This window comes from Megascapheus bottae, unplaced genomic scaffold (assembly GCF_031878675.1).
Source record: "Megascapheus bottae isolate mThoBot1 unplaced genomic scaffold, mThoBot2.hap1 HAP1_SCAFFOLD_106, whole genome shotgun sequence".
NCBI classification, from domain to species: Eukaryota; Metazoa; Chordata; class Mammalia; order Rodentia; family Geomyidae; genus Megascapheus; species Megascapheus bottae.
In genome coordinates, this window is record NW_028327708.1 from 330289 (window position 1) to 341248 (window position 10960).

The window sequence follows — 10960 nt, forward strand, 5'->3', positions numbered from 1 at the left end:
TAAATAATGTATTTATCTTCATTAAGTTAATTTAAGAGCTTTATTTTAAGAGTAATATTCTGTTGATGACATTTATTTCCTAGAGATCCCTGAGTTATGATTAGGACAACAGATCTGTTTTGTTTGGCGTAAGTAGTATTCATGAGTATTTGTTTCTTGGATTTGTGACTGTAGTAGGTATGATAATGATTCCTAATCTCTACAAGTTATGAATATCTTGAATTGTATAGGAAAAAGGGCCTTACAGATAGGATTAAGTTTGTAGACCAGGTTTTAAAATAAGGAAACTCTCCTCCATTGTAAAATTTAGGTAGACCCCATTTGATCACATGAACTTTAAAACAAAGAAAGTTACCTTGGAAGGTAGAGAAATGTGATAATAAGAAAGTATGAAATATTCATGGCACAAGAGACATTTAAATTACTATTGTCTTAGAGAGGCTACATGGAAAACAGGATGAGTTTGGAGACTGGTGTGTCAGGCCTGTAATCATAGTTACTCAGCAGGTTGAGATCCGAAGGATTGTGGTCCAAGGCCAGTCAGTGAGGAGTTTTCTAGACCACATCTGTAAAATAACGAGCAAAGAGCAGGGCTGTACTGATTTAAATGGTAGAGTTCTGGCCAACCACGTAAATCAAGTAAGCATGCCTGAGTTCAAAAATTTTGTATGTATTTGTGCATGTGCACGTGTAGCTTGAAATCAAACTATATGTTGGCTATAAGTAACTTACTTTACATTTAAGGGCATGTGTAGGATGAAAGTGAAGGAAAAGAATAGACATCCCATGCAAAAGGCAAGCAAAAAAAAAGAATGAAGTGGCTATATTTATATCATACAGAGTAGAATTTCAGTAAAAATTGTTCTAAGACATAAACAGAAACAATATGTAGTTATGTAAGTTCCAATTCACCAAGAAATCATAATAGTGGTAAATACATAATCACTATCATAAGAATAAATATATAAAGCAAAACTGCCCAGGCCATTGAAGGTCATCCTGGAGGGAGAAAGGTCATAAGATCTCTCATAACCAATTGCACACACCTATCACCCCAGCTGTACAGGAGGCAGAGATCTGGAAAATCAGAATTTAGTATAGGCAGAAGCTTTCATGAGATCCCACTTCAACAGGTGCTGGGAATGGCGGCATGTGCTAGTAGTCCAGCTAGTCTGAGAAGAGTGAACAGGAGTATCAAGGTCCATCACTGAGGCTCTATCTTAAAAATAACTGCAACATAGATCTGGAGTTTTGGTTCAAGTGACCGAGCACCTTCTTAGCAAACATAAAACCTTGAGTTCAAAACCCAGGACAGTCAAAATGAAACAAGAAGTGTTTCAAATAAGTAACCTAATATTATACATTACACGTTATAATGACATTGAAAAAAAAGGACAAATGAAGTCTAGTTTGCAGAAATTAGTATTTAATGTAGAACCAAAACAGCAATAGAAACAAAGAAAATGGAAAATCAGTAAAGACAAAAATCAGTGAACTTATAAAAATTAAAGTCCTTCAGGGGCTGGGAGTTTGGCCTAGTGGTTAAAGTGCTTGCCTAGCATGCATGAAGACCCGGGTTCGATTCCTCGGTACCACATACATAGAAAAAGCCAGAAGTGGTGCTGAGGATCAAGTGGTAGAGCTCTAGCCTTGAGAAAGTCCAAGGACAGTGCTCAGGCCCTGAGCTCAAGCCCAGGACTGGCAAAAAAAAAGAAAAATTAAAGTTCTTCATCTATACTAAGAAATAAAAAATATAAAACTAAATAAATTTAGATAAAAAGAGAGGACTTATTACAATGGATGGTTCAGAAAGAGAAAGGACCATTAGAATTTATAACAATTATCTGAAAGAAAAATAATTGACCTAGGGGAACTGGGAAACAGTCCTACAAACATAAAACACTTATGCATTTAATCATGAAGAAATGGAATGTAGAAATGACATACAGTCATTTAGGAGAAAAGCTTAAACCATTACATTTCACTGATGAACCACACCAAACATTTAAAGGAGAATCAATAATGACTCTTTAGTTATTTCAAAAACTAAAAGAAATTCATTTTATGAGGCCAGGCATTGACTTGTTACTAAAGGGTAAGTTAAGATACCTCAAAGAAAACCCAAATCCCAATGTTGATTGAAACACTGTGCACCATACTCAAGAAGTGGTAAGGGCTCAACCACAGGTAAATGGACAAAGTATATGTGTTATATACACAAAATTGGGTATTGTTGAACCCTAGAAAAGAAGGGAGTTCAACCACAGGCAGCTGTAGGGATGAATTCTGAAGATGTTGTGTTAAGCAAAGTAACCTCATCACAAGACAACAAAGACTTGTACAAGTTACCTAAAATAGCCTCACGGTGTTGCGGTGATGGGTAGCCGAGAACAGAGGCAAGAGAGTTACTGATCCTGGGCACTGAAACCCAATTGTACAAGATGAATAAATTCTGGAGGCTCTGCTTTATGGAAAGAGAAAAATCTCACGGCCAGTAGTTACCAAAAAATAAAGAAATGAAGATTTAAAGGGTCATGACCAGATTAGGACACTCATGATTAACTGAGGATTTGCTATGCTTCTTCCAATGAACTTGGCTTCAGCGTCCTTTATTTTTGCTTTGTGTGCCATTCTACATTAGACCTTACTCTGTTTCTCTTACCAGCTTTCATTTGTTTTATTTTTAGTAGAGCTCAGAAGACTAAGAAAGTTGGTTGCTGTGGAAACAAAACCCTTCTTTTTCACAAATATTTTTCTAAATGTCATGCTTAGGTTCTCCCTAAGCCTGAGTTGCTATGCCAGTGTCCCTCCTCTGTTTGTTGGACAAGGCTGGACAAATGTGTTTGCCACAAGTTCCCAAGTAAAAGCACTGCTGTAGTATTCTACATTTAATTTCACTTGAAGACAGGGCATGAAATTCTAGGAATTATTTAGCCTTAGAAAGAAGTGAAAGAAACAGCCAGAGTAGTAGTTACAGGGAGCACTCCTGCCCAAAGTGTCTTCATGAATCAGTGTTTCAGTGAAGGTTCATCATCACTTATGAGCTGTCATAGCATACCAGGTATCCCCTTATCCTTCACAGAATGACCTTAATATTTATCTGTGCAGTGTTCAGATATTTTCAAAGCTCTGGTAGCTTAGGCAATGTCTTTAAATCTTGACCCTCACTTTGTACTAAATAATTTTCATAAAGCCAGTACCTATAAAAAGTTTTAGCAACTCTATTGTGTGAATTAATGAAAGATAAATACTGTACTCATGATTTGTGAGGACAGAGTTGTGTGTGTTACACTATTTGAATCATGTCCCTGGCCCTTTCTGCTTTAGTTATTTTTTTTCCTTTCTAAGAGTTTGAGTTTTCTTCTGGGTTGCTTTTCTGCCCCAACCTTCCTATCTCCACTGATATTATTGGTGTTTGTTTCTTCTAAGAGACAGATTGAGATCATTTATAGGCTCTTGTAGAAAAAAATGCCTTGGTAGTTATCTGTTGTCAATCATTACTTATGATTCATGCTACTGAAGGTGATTTTACTATAATTCCAGTTTAGTTGGTACCTTATTGAATGCTTGTGCCATGTTAGGAAGCTAAATATCCATTAGTAAATCCTTTCTGGTACTCACCAGAAGTCTGAAAAGAAGTTGAATGAATTATATTTATTCCAAATGATTTGACAACATCAGTTGTCTAAAAAGAGTAGGTATATCATAGCCTTTAAATATCAGTTAGCATTAACAATTCCTGGTTAGGAGATGATTGGGAAGGGGTGGAGGAAGAGAAAGGGGTACAAAAATATGAGAAGGGGTTATCAAGGTTTGAGAAGTAATATACCCCTTACCCGATGTATGTAACTGCAATCCCTCTGTACTTTATCCTGATAATAAAATACAGTTTAAAAACTTCATTGTAAATTTACATCCAGCTTTTAGGACAGTCTCCAGTGCTTATATTCTAGAGGGAACCAGATAATAAATACTAAGCATATTAAAGTAGTAAATTATATTGCACATAGGAACATGACATCAGAAGGATAAAAGGAGAAAAGTTCAAACAGGAATAAGGATTGAAAATGCATGAGGCAGGGTAGCAGTGGCTGAGTGGTCTTTGAGAAAGTGACCTATGAGCAAAGTGTGCAGGTTGGGGGTTTGGTGACCATCAGGGAGAAACACACAGGCAGAGGAAAGTGATGATCTGAGCTGTTTCATGTTAGAGATCACCTGCCACCCTGAAGTAACATCAAGTATGTACACCACTGCACTTGGTGGGAGTGAAGGGCGAGGAGGAGATGGGATCAGAGAGGAGGCAGGCAGGGCTGCTGCTATGCTTGCAGATAACAGAAGGTCTTGACACTCTCTTCCGGGAGTTTGGCTTTGACTGAATGAAGAGAGACTATGCATGCCTGGATTTTGGACACAGCCATGCTAGCATCTGACTTAGCCTTTGCAAAGACCTGGCAGCTCTATTAAGAATACCTCTTGCCTCATGTCATTGTTGGTCTTCTAGCATATTCAGGAGTCTAATTTTTTTGCAGATATCTATGAACAACTTCACTTCTGGGCATTTCACGGTAGATGATTAAAATGCATTGACTTCTTTGTATTTTAAAATTTTGAAGCTTTTAGAATAATGTTAAAAATAACTTTCTTGCCCAAATCTAAAATATAAATCGACTAATTTAAGGAAACTTTCTTTCTCTGATTACTTATTATCACTCTTACATTTGAAAAGCCTCAGGCAATTTTTGCAGGTTCCTCCCTGTGTTTTTACAGTTCATAATGAGATCCTATTTAGACTATATTAGTTAATTAATTCTTAACAATTTTATGCAACTTGCACTAAGTATCAGCGTTAATTAGTAGGTTCAAAACTATTAACTTTTTCAGGAGGGCTTATGTTATAAAATTGCATGTTTTCCATGTTCTCTTATATTGAACAAAGGGAATTTAAGGTTTCTGTGCCTTGACTATTGGATTGTTTCTCTTCTTTGACTCCCACTTGTTTTAATTTACAGCAATATCTATAAAGTAACTGATCTTTTGAGAATATGATTACCTGAAATTAAATCATGGTTAGTTATAGATGTAACAGTATGCAAATCATTGCTTAATAAGACTTTTGACTTTTCTTGTTGGAAATGCCATTATGTTTAGTTATATAAAATACGTAAAATTTAGATTAAAACTTGTTTAAGTCAGGTGCCACTGGCTTATACCTGTAATCCTAGCTACTCAGGAAGCTGACATCTGAGGATTGTGGTTAAATGCCATCCCAGCAGCAAATCCATAAGACTATTATCTCTTCCAGAAAAAAAACCAGAACTGGGGTTGTGGCTCAAGCACTAACCTTGAATGAAAAGCTCATAGACAGCAACCAGGCCTTACTTCAAGCAGGACCCACCTATTAAAAAACTGAAAACAACAGCCCAGTAAACCCGTTTATTTTCTCTTTAAGAAACAGATTAGACCTATTTGTTAGGAAATGGAAAGACTTAGAAAAAGTCATATTAAGTGAAGTAAGCCAGACTCAAAGGAACTTAGGCTCAATGGTTTCCCTCATTTGTCATAATCAGTAGAAACCTTGGGCTCTACAAGCAGAGGTTTGTAATAGAGCAAAACCTTGATACAAAAGGCCATATATATATAGTATGAAGCTAATTGAAAGGACCTCCATGATATTGAAAGAAAAGCCATATAATGAATGATTGTTGTCCTTAATGTACTATGTTATCTCTCATCTCTTTTGCTGTCCCTTGGTTATATCATATTATTATAGTACCTCACTTTGTAATCTGATATATTGGATATATTTGTATTTGGTTATTTGAAATTGGATAGGGAAGGGGGGAAAACCAAGATGGGGGGTGGGGGGGAGGGTAATGTGGACCAAGACATGTGAAAGGGTATCAATGTATGTGAATTAATGCACAATATCATGTAACCCTCTTATCAATTACAATAAAAATAGTAAAAAAGAAACATATTAGAGCAAATCATTTTGATTGAGATAAGTCAAGACCAAAGGAACAAAAGGCATATAGTATCCTTAATATATGGATATTAGATCCAAGCACTACAGCAGCAATGACTCAATGACCCAGGGCTTCATGAATGTTAGAGAAACACTCAACCACTAGGCCATGCTCTCGGCCCCTCATGAATTGCTTTCCTCTGCACTTTACTTTCTTTTTTTTTCAGACCAGTTAGAATTTATTGTATAATCATTTCCAATACCAAAAACTGTCATCATCTGAAGTATCATGTACATTTTAAAAACCAGTGAGAAATGTTTGGGCAATTATGCATTTTACTTTCTAGACAAAATTAAGTATTGATAATTTTGTATATTTTATTCATGAGAAATTCAGTCCTGTTGTATACAATGTGAATATTTACTCTAAAGTCTAAAGTTAGTCCATGTAATTTTGTGCTAAAATTTATATTCTCTATTTCAATGTGTTTTTCTCTTAATTCCCCAGGGAACTTGTTAGACAAAGTTCAGGTTTCATCGTAAAAATAGCTACACCACGACCAAGGGTATATTCTTCCACATTTTAACTAGTCCTCATCTGGTAGAGCATTCCTTTCCTCACAAAAAGTGAAGGTTATATTATTTGTACAAATATGCACAGCATTGATCTAATCCCACTATTTTGTTTGATGAAGTGAATATACTTAATTAGTATATCTATCTGAAAGAGAGACTAAGACTTTTTTCACTAATATTGTGATGTTACTAAAATGAGGTTTAATTGTAAGTACTGTAGGAAAAAATTTTGTGCTGGTCTTAAAAGTGTGCTTATTTCAATTGCCCAACTACTCGGTGTTTTAGAAACAGAATTCATGACTGTGTTAAAAGTTTAACATATAATAATATATCAAATTCTTCATTTCCCTTACTGGTAATGGAGGAACAGTATAAAATTTAAATGAGGTCTGATTCAACTTGAAAAATTGATGTGTGTCTGCATATGACTGCAGTACATGTAAAAATGAAGAAATAATTTACTAATCAATTCAGAAAGTTATCAATATCAAATATGACATGAATGTCTTGGTTATTATGAATTCTACAAGGAGAATCAATTGATTCTCCACTAACTAAAATTCATTTGCATTGTTATTTATGGTGTAATTTGCATTACCATCAGATGTTCTCAAGTTAGCTTTTGCCATTAGAGAACTGTAAGATAGCCTGCTGAGTAAGAAGTCAGCTTATGGATGTAATAATCCCTCCAGAGTGCACTAGACAGTATGGAGCATGGCCCAGAATGATTTCCAGTAATCACCCTTACTCCTTCCATGAATAATTCTTCTCACTGGTGATTTAATTCTGCTTTGTGGGAATAGTTTTCCAAGTTTTCTTTATGGGAAAGATCACAGCACCTAAAAGGATGAAAAGACATTGATTAAAAAGAAGACTAGTGTGTATGCAAAATTTTAGCCAACAGCTCTTGATTTTACTGAGACTTCTTGGTTAAATAAGGTTCATTTTCTTAAGTACCACATGACTACAAATACAACCTAGTACCTGGCGGTCTTTCAGTAGTTTGAGCCAGCTCCTATTTCTCAGATTTGAATGGTTTGGGCACTGTAGATTCCTCAAATAGCATGCATTTGTTGAGCAAATACACTTGAAAGTGGTTGCAAATGGCAACCATTTAGATATGAGGAAATAACTCACAAGTGTTGACATGCACCTTTAACTGTGTTACTCTGGGTAAATTTGAATATTACAAATTTCCAAACCCAAATAGCAAACAATTTATCCTTGAATTCTAATTGCTAGATTTGGAAATCACATTGCTGCCATATGATTCCTCTCCTCCTCATATTTTGATCTCTACCACCCAGAAGAGACTCAAATTTATAGGGAATTAGAGGGTGTAATAATACAAGTTCTGCCTTTTTCCTCTTTTCAAATACACTTCACCTTCAGTGTGTCACTGTAGCAAAAGTGACAGTGCTGGATCTTTCCTAAGATGAAGCATCAATTGTTGACTATTTAAAGCATTATGTGTTCTACTTCTCTCTGTAGTCATTTTGTTTAAAATTATGTTTATTTACAAGCACACTACGATGTTCCTATTTATCTGTCCTTTGGAAAAAAGGAACAGCTTAACAGAAAACCTCCACTCATATTTAACATGATTGGCCAGGCTTCCTTTAGCCAGCATCTTCCATCGCTGCAGTATGATAGTTTCCACACCACCACTTCCTTCGCACTATTCAGCCATCAACATATGTCTGGTGGCTTATAGATTAAATCCAGGGACCAATTTTAGTATCTTTTTTGAATTAACTTCCCTCAGTTTTTCACAGTCTGAAGAAGCCCTTTCACTTTTATGCTTGAAGGAATTATTTCTTGCCTTTCAGAAAACAATTCTACTTCCTGTCTCTTCCTTTCTTCTACTCCTTTCATTCCTTTCCACATTGTGATCTCTCTCTATTTGTCAACCTTTAGTATCTTTGGTTCTCTCTTCTGCCATTTCCTCCTCTTCGGCCCTTGTTCCCACATTGTACTGTCAAAATTTCAATGATCATCTTGAGCTGCTTCTTCCAACCACATGTCCCCTGCCCCGCACCCATCTCCTGGGATTCACTTCAGTGTAATTCAGAGCACCTAATTCTTTGAGTCAAAACTTAAAATGGTAAAAATAAAATTCACTATTTCCTTCCAATTCCCTTTATTTCATATCTTGGATGATGGTAACACTTTATGAAAGAATAAGTAGTATACCCTTAATTTCAATTTTTTCTCTTCTTTCCCAGTAGACAATTAAAATCATATCGATTGCTCCTTGAATGTTACTTACCTCTACTTCAAATTGAGTTGGTATTTAAACCACTATATCTTGATTTAGCTGATGAAATAGTTGAAACAAGACAACCAATTCTGACTCTACAGTTGCCACATCACTTTTTCTCACCTTCTGCTTTCTAATATTGGACTTTGCATAATTCTCAGATTAATTATGGATTTCATAGTTGCAGTCCTTTCCATACTGATTCTTTTACAGCATGACTTACTAAAAGCATCACTTTCTTTGTGGAAATTCTCTTGGCTTTTTTGAGCAGAATCAGACCTGGCTTCTTCGGAACAGAATCTGCTTGTTCTGGCTGAGTGTTTAGACTTCCTCACACACACTGTATATATAACCCATTTTCAAATATATATTGACAGATTTTTTCCCCATTCTTCAGATTGGCTCTTCACTTTGTTGATTATTTCCTTAGCTGGGAAGAAGCATTTTAGTTTGAGGTAATGCCATTTTTAAATTTTTGCTTTGGTGTTCTCTGCTTTGTAGGTCTCATCCAACTGTGTCCTTTTCTATTCCAGTGTACAGAGGCATTTCTCCTATTTACTATTGTAGAAGTTTTATGTCTCATGTTTAGGGCTTTAATATATTATGACCAGATTTTTGTGGCTTGTAAGTGGTTTTGATTTTGTTCTCTGATATGTAAATCTCCAACTTTCTGAGTACCATTTATTTAAAAGGCTGTCCTATCTCCAATGTGTGTTCTTCCCTATCATGTTCCAGATCTTATCAAGAAAGTTCCCAGCTTTTCCTCAGTGTGTAAGTTAGCTACTGCCTCATGAATGGACATAGTTATGTGGATAAGGGTTCTTCTTTATTTTTATTATGAATTGATGTTATATTTTAAATATCACATAACTTTCCTGCATGTATTGGTACAATCATATGGCTATGTGTTTTATTATAATGATGTTGTGTATTATAATTGTTTATTTTCTGTGATGTAGCAGTATAAACCCTTGATGTATCTGGCTTCCTAAGAAGAATGCAAAAATGTGGTTTATTTATTCTTCTTATGTAAGTCTTAGCCATAGTAAATATTAATGATTGTCTTTTTGAATTGTTTAGGATGAAGGGTTAGTAATTGTTTAAAGATAATTCCATAAATCTCCACATGATTTCATAAATTCTTATGCTTATAATTGATCCACAAGGTCTTTTCAATGTACGTATGTGTCTGTGTTTGGACTCCTACCTAAAGATATGCTTGTTGTCCTTCACAAGTTAGAGAATTCCATGGGAATCTTAGATTTTCATAAACATGAATCAATGCAGTTCATTTTGCTACACCTCTTTTTAGTTGTGTCTAGAATTCTTTTGTGGACTGACATCTGTGCTGTGTTCATGCTTTCTGTTTGAACACTCACAACATAGTGGTTTCATGATTTTATTTTGACTCAGGGAATGTTTTGCTTATCAACTTTTCAGCAAACATGGCATACCTGAAGAAAAGGATTTTCACTTATTCTAACTTTGAAAATTAGTAATTATATAAGAAAATACTTTTTAAATTTAAAATGTAAATTTTTATAATTTTAAAGTAGTTGTACAAAGGAGTTCCCATTCAACAAAGTCATTTATGAATACCCTGCATCTTGATCAGTGTCACCCTTTCAACATTCCCACCCATCCCTCTCAATCCTAACCTTCCCTCAGTTTTCCCAATTTTGTAAGACATATATTAGGTTTTATAACTGCATCCTTCCTTCTTCCTCTTTTCATTTCTCCTTATCCTGCTTTCCTTAATACTTCCTTCCATATTTTCTGGCATTATTTTGTTGAACTGTGAGTTAGAATTTCTAAGGAATTTTATCCTTTGACTTTTTCCCTGAATCTATCATAGTTTGATTCATACACTTATGTACACTTGTATACTACCCCAGAGTGATTACTTATATATCTATATATATCTATATATATCTATGTTGCAGCATTTCATTTTTGTGAATTATAATTCTTTATGCAGAAAAATGTTCCATGTGGCAACTTCAAAGCAGCCTGCTGAGAAACTAAGAGAATATTTAATAATGGTCGTGAGCAGTGAGGCCTGAGTGATCAAAAGCAGGTCTTCCCAGGTAGTATTGGTTATTCTGTTGGGCAGGTAGCTTCAAACACCATGTATAATCCTTTGAACATTACCCTCATCT